Source organism: Penaeus monodon, unplaced genomic scaffold, assembly GCF_015228065.2.
Source record: "Penaeus monodon isolate SGIC_2016 unplaced genomic scaffold, NSTDA_Pmon_1 PmonScaffold_1014, whole genome shotgun sequence".
NCBI lineage: Eukaryota > Metazoa > Arthropoda > Malacostraca > Decapoda > Penaeidae > Penaeus > Penaeus monodon.
This window is the reverse complement of record NW_023638760.1, coordinates 14,069-25,247: the sequence shown is the minus strand read 5'-3', so window position 1 is coordinate 25,247 and position 11,179 is coordinate 14,069. Positions and strand designations below refer to the sequence as shown.

Sequence of the window (11,179 nt, the reverse complement as noted above, 5' to 3'; positions counted from 1 at the left end):
AACCGATGTGAAAGAGGCGTTCTACGCAAACTCGCATCTGTGGCAGACGATTGCCCCGGCGAGACTTCGCATTGTTCTGGGCGACTTCAATGCGGTATCCGGCTGTGACCGAGCTGGCTACGAGATGTCTGTCGGCCCCCATGGCTCGGGAGCTGATCCCAGCAGCGAGAATAGCCTCCTTCTCCGGGACTTTGCTAGGTCCCAGAAAATGAGGATCTCTGGCTCCTGGTACCAGCGCTCCAACCGCATCGCTGGACTTGGTACAGCGATACGGGTACAGTGGCCAAGGAGATCGACCACATTCTTGTCAGCACGCGATGGAGGATCCTCCAGAACTGCAGGGTTTACCGGAGTGCTGAGTTCTGTGGCACCGACCATAGGCTGCTTGTGGCTACCCTGCGGGTCCACTTCAAAACTCCCCGTCCCTCCAGTGGCCACCCTAAGGTGTTTCACTTGGACAGACTAAGGGAGGAGGAGTGTGCCCGTGGGTTCGCCACGGCAGTCTCTGACCGATTCCAGAAACCAGCAACCTGACGGACCCAGTTGCTCTGTGGGAGTCCTTCAAGCGCGTAACACTCGAAGCAGCTCAGGAGTCCATTGGCGTACGCCCAAGGACAAGGCAGAATACCATCTCCCTGGAGACATTAGAGGCCACTGAAGCGTGTCGCAAGGCTCGGCTGAATGGGAATCAAGTCTTGCGTCGTTCCATGGTGCGTAGGGCTCGGACACTGCTGAGAAGGGACAAGGAACAGTTCATCAGGAATCTTGCTGAGGAGGTCGAAGGCCATTTCTTGGTAAATGACCTTCCCCCGCCTCCCAAAAGCCTAAAGGGGAAAACGGAACTCTAAGCCCCCCTTTCACAGATGAGGGCGGGTTCCAAATAAAGCGGAAAGGGACGGAAATCTCAGTTTCATTTTTGGGGTTCGGGGAACGTTGGCGGAGTATTTTAAAACATTTTAACCAGGAGACCTCCAAAAAAATTTTTTAGCTTGGTTTGCAAGCGTTTGTCGCGGGGTGCCTGTGTGGGAAACCCCCCCAATAAAGCGGGGAACCTCCTCCCCTAAAGGGGTTTAGGCGGCTTTTTTTCCCAAGCTAAAGATTTGGGAAAAAAGCTGCAGGCATATGTAAACCCCGGGCTAAAACGGCTAAAGGCTAGGGGGGGGAACCTATGGCTCAGGGCCGCAAAACCGTCCTGACTGCCATTTGGTAGCTGGTACCTTTCCCCCTGCCCGGGCTGGGGGGCCCGGGGTGGTCACCCTTCTGGAGGGGGAAAGGGGACGTTTGGGGATGTAGAAAAACTCCCGTGGTTTTTTAAAACTGCCCCAGCATACCAGAAAAGGTTTTCCCCGCCCACTTTCTTCTAAAAACGGATCCGCAACCCCCCTACTGAGCACCAGAAAACCGGAAAGCAGTCTGGATTTTCTCCTGGCCAAAATCCACAATAGACAGTTTTTACTAGCGCTTCGGAGTAAAATTTTTGGAACGCCATCGTGAATTTTGGGCGTGGGGGTTTCTTGCAGCCTAAATCGACCTTTAAGAAAAGGGTTTGACTGCCTTGTATGGGTGGATAATGGGCAGAAACTACTAGCCACAGTCAGTGCAGAGCAACACTAGGCAATATTAAGGTCTCGGACCTTGACTTTGCCGATGATGTTGCCATCCTATCTGAGTCCTTGGAGTCACTTGTGGCGGCTCTTGATGCATTTAGCAATGAGGCGAAGCCCCTAGGCCTAGAGGTCTCCTGGACCAAGACCAAGATTCAGGACTTTGGGGGCCTGTTAGGGGAACCCGTTCAGTCGATCCATGCTTGCGGCGAGGACGTTGAAGTCACAGAAAGTTTTACATACCTTGGTAGCGTAGTCCATATCTCTGGGTTGTCAGACCAGGAAGTCAGTTGACGGATTGGTCTGGCAACAGGAGCCATGAACTCGATCAACAAGAGCGTTTGGAGATGTCGGTACCTATGCAGAGGGACCAAGCTGCGTGTCTTCAAGGCCTTGATACTTCCAGTTTTGCTCAACGGAAGCGAAACCTGGACGCTATCCAGTGCCTTGGAGTCTCGCCTTGATGCCTTTTGTAACAAGTCCCTTCGCCGGATCATGGGGTACAGTTGGCAGGACCACGTGTCCAACCGGCGGTTACACCGTGAGACTGGCATGGGACCTATTACTTGCATAATCCGGGATCGCCAACTCAGGCTATATGGCCACCTAGCTCGCCTCCCTATGGACGACCCTGCCCATCAGGTTGTCTCTCTGTGAGACAACCCTGGGTGGAGGAGACCTGTGGGACGTCCTAGGAGATCATGGCTTGGGCAGCTCGACGAGACCTGTCGCGAGGAATTAGAGATGGGCCGTGTGCCTGCCTGGAGACTCGCCTCGAGGGATCCTCGTGGCTGGAAGCGAAGGGTGGATGCGGCCATACGCCCCCGTCGGCGTTAGCCCCTTGATGATGATGATGATGGTTGCATTCACTTTCTTTGGCAAAGCTATTATGACCCTTTGTGAATTCTGATGGCCAGACACCTTCGTAAATTCTCTTGCATATATCAACTAACTCTGATGTTCCTTCCTCACTCCGGTTCTTCCTAATAGCTCTTGACCTTTGAAGTCTGAATTTTTGCTATCTAAAAAATCTCCTTCAAAGGTTTTCTTTAACTATCACATAATAACCTCAATGTATTGCTTCCATAGATCCTTGATGACATCATTGTCTGTCAAAAGGTTTCCATTCTCATCCTTACTAGCACTTCCACCATTATTTCCCCAATTTTGTTATGTTAGTTTTCTTACAACAGATCTGATTTACCCTTTCTGTCTAACTTTTCCAGATCTTTAAATTTTCCTTTCCACCACTCTTCCCTTCCCTTGTTTGTTTCCTGCCTCCATTAACTCAATGCTGCCAAGGAAATGCTGTTTTTTTGTTTTTTTTATGTCTATACATGGATGGCTCTGGTAAGCTTAGCCACAAACGAGTCAATTAGTAGACCTTGTGACCTTACCTGACTTCACCTTTCCTTGAATTGCTGGGAAAAACATTTTTTTATTAATGCTATCATCAATATCAATGGTCTTACTTTTTTATTATAGACATTATATTTACTATGATGTTATTGACATTAGTTGCAGTAATATAAGATAACGTAAACTATTTTTGAAAATCAAGGAAAAGGGTAAACAAGCAATACAGGTAGTACTCATAACTGGCTCATTGGTGACTTAGAACAGGTGTAAAAATAATTAATAAAGTAAACTGACAGTGGGCATGGCATGTATGTATGTACATGCCATGCCTGTCGGATTTGGGTTAATTATTAAGCTGTTTATTCTTTCTTTTGTCTTCCTCAGTTGCTATATTCTTCAACTTTCTCCTTTCATACATTTTCCTTATCATCTCTTCAGAGAGCCAAAGCTTCTTTGCTGCAATACCTTTCTTGTATCCAATTTCAGTCTTTGCACTTTTCAACACTGCCTCTTTCAGGGTGCTCCAGTTGCAATCAATGCAATTTTCCACTCTTATATTCTCCTTGATCTTTCCACTTACTTTAATGAAGTTCTTGTAATTTTCATATAGATTGAAGCCATTCACATATTCAGAATTTTTGGAACAACAAAATTTTCCAAAAATTTTGTACTATAAAAGACAATTCTTTCAATTTCTACAATCTAAATTAAATTCACACAAAAAAATTCTGTCCATGAACAGACTATTAACAGTCATAATAGCTTTTGCGAATCTGAGAAATGCAATCAGACCTTTGGTGAGGAAAGCAAAATCTATGAATACTAAAAGCAGTTTTAAATTTGTAATATATCAAATCAATCCAAGTTGATATTTCATTAAAAAGGTAAAGAACATCATTTCCAAGCAAAATGAAAGAAATTATACTAATGGAGCTTTTACACATCTGTCCACATCACACACGTCCAAATACAGGGGTAAAGAGAATAAAGCAAAATATAAAAAATCAATTCATGAGTTTTTATAGTATATGTCATCTTTGTACTTTTTCTCCATGGTTTGTCTATAGAAATTGAAGACATCTTTCGCTGCAATCTGACACTTACTAAGGCAGGACTGGAATGTTTCTTCATTCAAACGACCTTCCTGATGGGCTGACAAGACCTTGAGACCCAAACCTTCAAAAACAAATGTGGCAACTGCTACACTCCCTGGAAATAAAAGGTAGATATCCTTCATCAGACTATTAATGTTTGTATGTCAGTTACTAGTCACTGTTTCAATTTTCTAAAACTAGGAGAAGTAATGCCATGAATTATCTTTAACCACCCTAAAAAAAGAAGAAAAAAATAATAAACAGATGTAATACTATAATTAGTGAGTTTTACAGGAAACCATCCAAGCTATTCTTGTTCTTCAAAAAAAAATTATAACACTAAAAAATAAAAGAAATTAATTATAACATCAATTGGTCATAAATAGTTTTACACTAACAACTTCCATATTTTTAAAAACATTTTTCATTTTCTAATACTTGACAGAAATTCCCTTTAAATCTCAGCTTCTGTGGGTTCAATTTTTATGATGTCATCTCCTGTAATACAGCATGTGACTGCAGCAAAGGTTTTATTCATCGTAAAAAGCTGCATCATAGAGCCATAAAAAGCAGCATTCACACTTGTGAGAGAGCCTAACCAGAACATATAAAAATATTAATATCACCCTTTTTTCAGGTGCATACTTATAGTGGAAAATAATGTCTTTTCTTTCAAATACCAAGGAGGCTGTTTATTCATGTATGACACATCTCTACTAATATGGAAAAGAAACTTTCAAGTCCAAACTGACTGCATCTCTTTGGGTAGTAAACATTGATTGCTGTTCTTGGGTTTTAAATGAAAAAGAACAACTTGTTCTATAGTCCTTGCAATAAAAAGCCTTCCAATGCTCTTTCTCCTATCACTGTAAATATATTTTTAAGTAAGCCAGATGTACTTACCCTTAATGCTGCACAATATCTTTGTTGAGAAACATTAGCAATTACTTTAATACACCACATAAATTTCATTAATGCAAGAAATTAATTAGAGATGGAGAGAGAGAGAGAAGCTGAGGTTTAGATGAAGCATAGCCCTAAACACAACCACAGGCAGAGACACCCAAAAAAAGGTTTGAAGTGCTGGCAAATGAAATTATTGACAGTATTTGAGAAAACAAACTTTTCCTTTGACTTTTTGCTTAAACTGCAAAATTAAAACCTAAAAACTAGGAGAAAAGACTGGAATCCTAAAAAAAATGGACTACAACTCACAAACAATAGAAGGGCTTTGTGAAACTACTTGGAGACACAAAGACGGCAGAAACCACCCATGACAGGGCAGACAACAATAGGCAAGATAACCATATAGTACTAATTATGTATGTATTTACATACACTGTTTCATGACCGTTATATGTATGCCCTAGCAGTGATGTAAGTAAACCCTTCTTGGCTGAGCAAACAATAAAAATTAGATGCAGAAGAGACTATCTCTACAAACACTACAATAATTGGGTTTAACTAAGACTCGTGATTCCTTCGTTGGCAAACAAGGATGGGAGATAATGAAGCGCATATCTTATGATTACAGGTGAGATATGAGTGATGTTATACTGTTTGGGGGACAGATTAGAACATCCCCAACAAATTAACTTAACAGGAGAATCAGAAAACTGCAAATTTTAATGCAATGCTGCTGGGAAAGTCCTATGCTCATCTCTTTCTCTCTCATCTTCTCTCAGCTCTCTCTCTATCTCTCTCTCTTCTCTCTCTCTCTCTCTCTCTCTCTCTCTCTCTCTCCTCTCTCTTCTCTTCTCTCTCTCCTTCTCTTCTTCTTTCTTCTTCTTCTTCTTCTTCTTCTTCTTTCTTTTTTTTTGTGAAATGTCTCTACGCATAGATGGCTCTGTTAGTGCTTAGCCACAAAGGAGTCATTAGTAGACTTGTGACCTTGCCTGATTTCACCTTCCCTTAAATTGGTAGTTCTTTTTTTTTTCTTTCTTACTAATGCTACGAATATCGATGGTGTTACTTTATTAAAGACATTATAATTACTATATAGGCCGCCGTGGCCGAGTGGTTAGAGCATCGGACTCAAGACTGTCACGATGGCAATCTGAGTTCGAGGGTTCGAGTCAACGGCCGGCACGTTGTTCCCTTGGGCAAGGAACTTCACCTCGATTGCCTACCTAGCCACTGGGTGGCCAAGCCAGCCCAACTCAGTGCTGGTCCCAAGCCCAGATAAAATAGAGAGACTGATTACCTAAAAGGTAAACACGGCGCTCTCCGTGGAAAGGAACTGGAGACCCTACTACGTACTCACTCCAAGAGCATCACAACATGAAAACTACAATTAAGTGTCATGCTCTGACCACGGCAGCTCAAACATGAACCTACCGTTAAAAAAAAATAAGAAGAATTACTATATTGTTATAGATATTGGTAACAGCTATATAAGATAACATAAGATATTTTCGAAAATCAAAGAAAAGGGTAAACAGGCGAGAAAGGCAGTACTTGTAATTGGCTCAATGGTGACTTAACCCAATCACCCCGGATTTATGTTCTGTCCCTTGTAGGTTTTTGTGAATTTTGTTACATACAGATGGCTCCACATGTGCTCAGCCTCCAAGGAGTCTATCAGTAGGCCCTACTGACTGATCTTGATTTCCCCATTCCTTGAATTGGCGGGAAAATGCAATTTTTCCTTTTAATACAATTGATATCAATACTGTTATTATTGTTATTGATGTTATGATTATTAAAGTATTATTAAAATCTTGTTAACATTTAAGACAATGAAATAATGCAAAAGATCCTTTCCAAAAGTCAAGGAAAAGGGTAAACAGGTGAGAAAGGTAGGACTAATAAGTGACCCCTTGATGACTAAGCACTTGTAGAGCCATCTATGTGTGAATACAATAAATAAACCTGTGTTACAGTGGGCATGGCATGTATTCTGCCAAACGTGCCGATTGGGTAATACAAGTGTAGCCATCTACATGTAAAAACAATTCATATAGTAAACTGAAAGTGGACATGGCATGTACGTACGTGCCATGCCTGTCGGATTTGGGTTAATAACCCAATGAAGTTAACAGATGCCCTAAACAAATCAGTGTTTCATAAGTACATAACAGAGGACACACGAAAGTGCTTGGAATGGGAAAAGCTAAAAGATTTGATGTTGAGAATTTGTCAAAATTACCACCCTTAAACCAGATCAGTAAACTAGGGGACTGGAACATAAACTGCAAACAGCCTGCCTTAAATAAAAACAAAGATTGTTCATATGATACTATATATCCAGTAGAAATTGAAACAGATCCTAAAGAATTAAAAGACAAATTAAGACCACTGTTATAACAACAAAATACTAGAAGTGACCAGACAAAATAAAATTAACAAAGATAAAGAAAACACAAAAAAATGGCTTCCAGCAAAATCCAACACAACTTAAACATATGTCCAAACCATAAATCAACCTCAAAGCCTAACAGCAGGGCAGAGAACCCCAACAAAAAGAAAAAATACTTGACTCAAATAAAAATCATAAAGAGATATTTCTCCCACCAAAAAAGTAACCCAAACAAAAATGAACAAATCTACCCAGAATGTTATCGTGAAAGATAACGGTAAACAAGTAAATGTTGAAGATTCACCAATAGCTTGGACACAGAAAGAAATACAAAATAAAAATAAAAAAGACTTCTCATAGACAGAAATAATAAAGAATACAGTAACAACAATAATAAGTATATAAACAATATAACCTCAGAAAAAAATTCTAAAAAAAAAAAAAACAGTAATATAGAAATAATTTATAAAATCACTAAAAAAGAATTAATCTTAGTTATAACAAACACAAAAATAATAAAGCATATGGACCTGATGAAATTCCATATGAATTTTACAAAAATTCTCCCCCCAGAATCTTAGGGATAATAATAAAACAAATAAATTCTTATTGGACCAGGATTAATAAAATGCAATAATAAATTGTATCCAAAAACCAGGAAACAATCCATCAGAATCAAAATCATACAGATTCATCAGTCAAATACACTGTCTAGAAAAAATATTTGAAAACATAATAACAAAAAGATTAAAATAGCGGCTTGAAACAAACAATAAACTAAACTTAGATATAGATGGTTTTAGACCAAATTACATGACAATGGAAGCACTACAAATGGTAGAAATAAACATAGCTAATGCTATCAAGATAAAACATATGCTAAAGTTGCATGCATAGACTTAGAAAAGGCATTTGATACAGTAAATCATGATGCACTAATGATAAAAATGGTTAACCTAGGAATAAAAGGCAATTTGTTAAATTGAATACATAATTTTTTAAAAGATAGAACATTCCAAATAAAAACAGAAACCAAAATTCTGTAAAAGGAACAATATTGAGTGGCTTTCCACAAGGTTCCCCCTTAACCCAAACTCTCAAAAAAAAAAAAAAAAAAAAAGCAGATGATATAACAATAATAACCACAAGTAAACACCTAAACAAAGCCATAAGCAATATAGAAAGAGGTCTAAAAAAAAGTAAATGAATGGGCAGACACCTGGGATTTAAAGATAAATCTAACAAAGCTGTTATATTTCACAAACAAAAGAAGACCACAGTTACCAAAGATCAAAACAGAAAAAGAAGAACTAGAATTCACCGAAAGCTAAGATATCCTGGGACTAACATTTGATTCACCAAAAATAAAATGATAAAACACATAGAAAACATGAAAGTAGAGTCTCTTAACAGAATAAATATAATGTAAAAAATATCATATAACTGGAGAGCAAGACGAGAATCTCTAATAAAATTTTATAAATTCTATGTAAAACCAAAAATAGAATACAAACTGGCCATATATCGAACAGCAAAAATAAATAATTATATATATAAATAAATAAATGAAATTTATTAATAAAGAAATAAAGAAATAAATAAACAAATAAATAAATAATGATAATAAAAAAATTAAAACGATACAAAACACAGCACTGAGATGCTTTAAATCTACCCCAATAATATACTTTAAGCCCTAACAAACAAACCTTAAATAACAGACAGAACAAAAGGAATTAGTATGCATACAGCTAGTAAAGTTACTGGAAAAAAACAAACATGCCAATAAAAGAACAAATAACAAAAAACATCAGAGAATACAAACCACAACAAAGATAAAATTCCTGGACTCACAAAGTCATTGAAACTTGCAAAAACTAAAAATCAATAAGATATAAATGAAGCTCAGAAATAACTCCAGTACCACCATGGTATGATCTCTCCCATAAATTAGTAAGAAAATTAATGGACAACTTCACAAAAGAAATAATTAAAATGCAATTTCAATTGCTAATAAACACAAAATATGAAAACCGTTAAAAAATATTCACCAATAGAGCAATAGTAAAGAACCTCAATCAATGTTAGCAGCCACTATATACATAAAAAGAAACAAACTCACAAGAATTTGGAAATTACCAAAAAATACTCAAATCACGGAAACAGAATTGTATGCAATAAAACACGGGTTGAACTGCATAAAACTTAAACTAACAACTATGCTCATCTTCACAGATTCACTCTCAGCAATCATGATACTACAAAATCACAAACCCAAATACTACAAACAAATTACATATGAAATGCAAAAGCAAATTTACACTTTAACAAAAGCAAACCAAAATATCACAATGAAATGGATCCCAGCACAATAAAAGCATAACTGGAAATGAAATTGCAGATCTTGCTGGAAAGAAAGCTCATGAATTAGAAAATTCCACGACCATTACCCAAGACACCAACAACATAATAAAAGACAAATGCAAAAAGCAAGAGATTATGGGATGAACAGTTACATAAAACTCTGATCACAAAAACTGTTACCTCAAAGATAACACCCCACAGCCATGGTCTAAATCAGAAAACAGAAAATTAGATGTATGCCTTACAAGTACACTGACAAAACATACAAGACTAAAGAAACATCTACACAGACTGAATTTTTAATCCAACCCAAACCACAGATGGTGCCAACATCCAGAAGAAACAACTGAGCACTTAACATTATAATGTCCAAGATTCCACTCTGAGAAAACTAAATTATTAGAGGCATTAAAAAATTATTAAAATAACTAATCCAAATATTTCTCTACTTATAATTGGGGAAAATCTACCTCCTGCTAAGAAGTACTACATACTAAGGCACATGAAAATCTTCTTACAAAGCACATGGATAATAAATATCATATGAAACAGAGATCAAATTAATATATAACACAAGAAAACCTTAAAACAACAGATAAAAAATCCAAAAAACAAGCTCCAGGGAATATAGACATAAAAAGTATAAAACCCTATAAAAGAAGAAAAAATATTAACTTACTTGGTTGACCTGTACACGGACTATAACAGACATCTAGGTGTGATCTGTTGTACAGACGGTTGGATTTCTTTGTATCTCCAGGCCCATTCACTGATGCAAGAGCCACCGTGTTTCCTAGAAGAAGAAAATTATATACATATGCCATAATAATGGTTATAGACTTAGTGCCTGCATACTGACAGACAGACAGACACACATACACACACACACACTCACACTCACACAAACACAAACACAAACACAAACACACACACTCACACTCACACTCACACTCACACTCACATACTCACACCACACACACACACACACACACACACACACACATAACACACACATAACACACACACACACACATAAACATATGACTTGGTTGTGGCTCCAGAGTGACATGCTATACCATCATGGCTGATTTGGTCCGTAGGCTACACAAGGGATGGGTCATTATGTCATGATACCTTGATGCATGCATTCCATTTAATCTGTTCTTTATAAGATAGCTTCATATGAATAAGCATTAAAATTAAGTTTTGGATGCAACTGATATAAAAAGAAATTATATCACTTTGTTAGTGCAGCATGGCAAGTGTGACACACCAACCAATCTGAAATAGGCCCCAGTCAGCAACGCATTGTCACTGTACCAATAAAGTTAACTCAAGTTTGTACACCTTCCACCACAAACCATAGCACATTTCAAGAGCCAATATAATGACAAAAAGCCACTACATGAAGCCACTCCCAGGTATTTTTATACAATAAGATCATATGAAGTAACACCAGG

The 11,179-nt window shown here is 38.0% G+C and overlaps 1 pseudogene; it reads right to left on the bottom strand.

Annotated features, from left to right (window-relative positions):
• Nucleotides 1-3,972: 3,972 nt before the first annotated feature.
• On the bottom strand, nucleotides 3,973-10,617 carry LOC119568615 (annotated as a pseudogene).
• Between the last annotated feature and the right edge of the window lie 562 nt (nucleotides 10,618-11,179).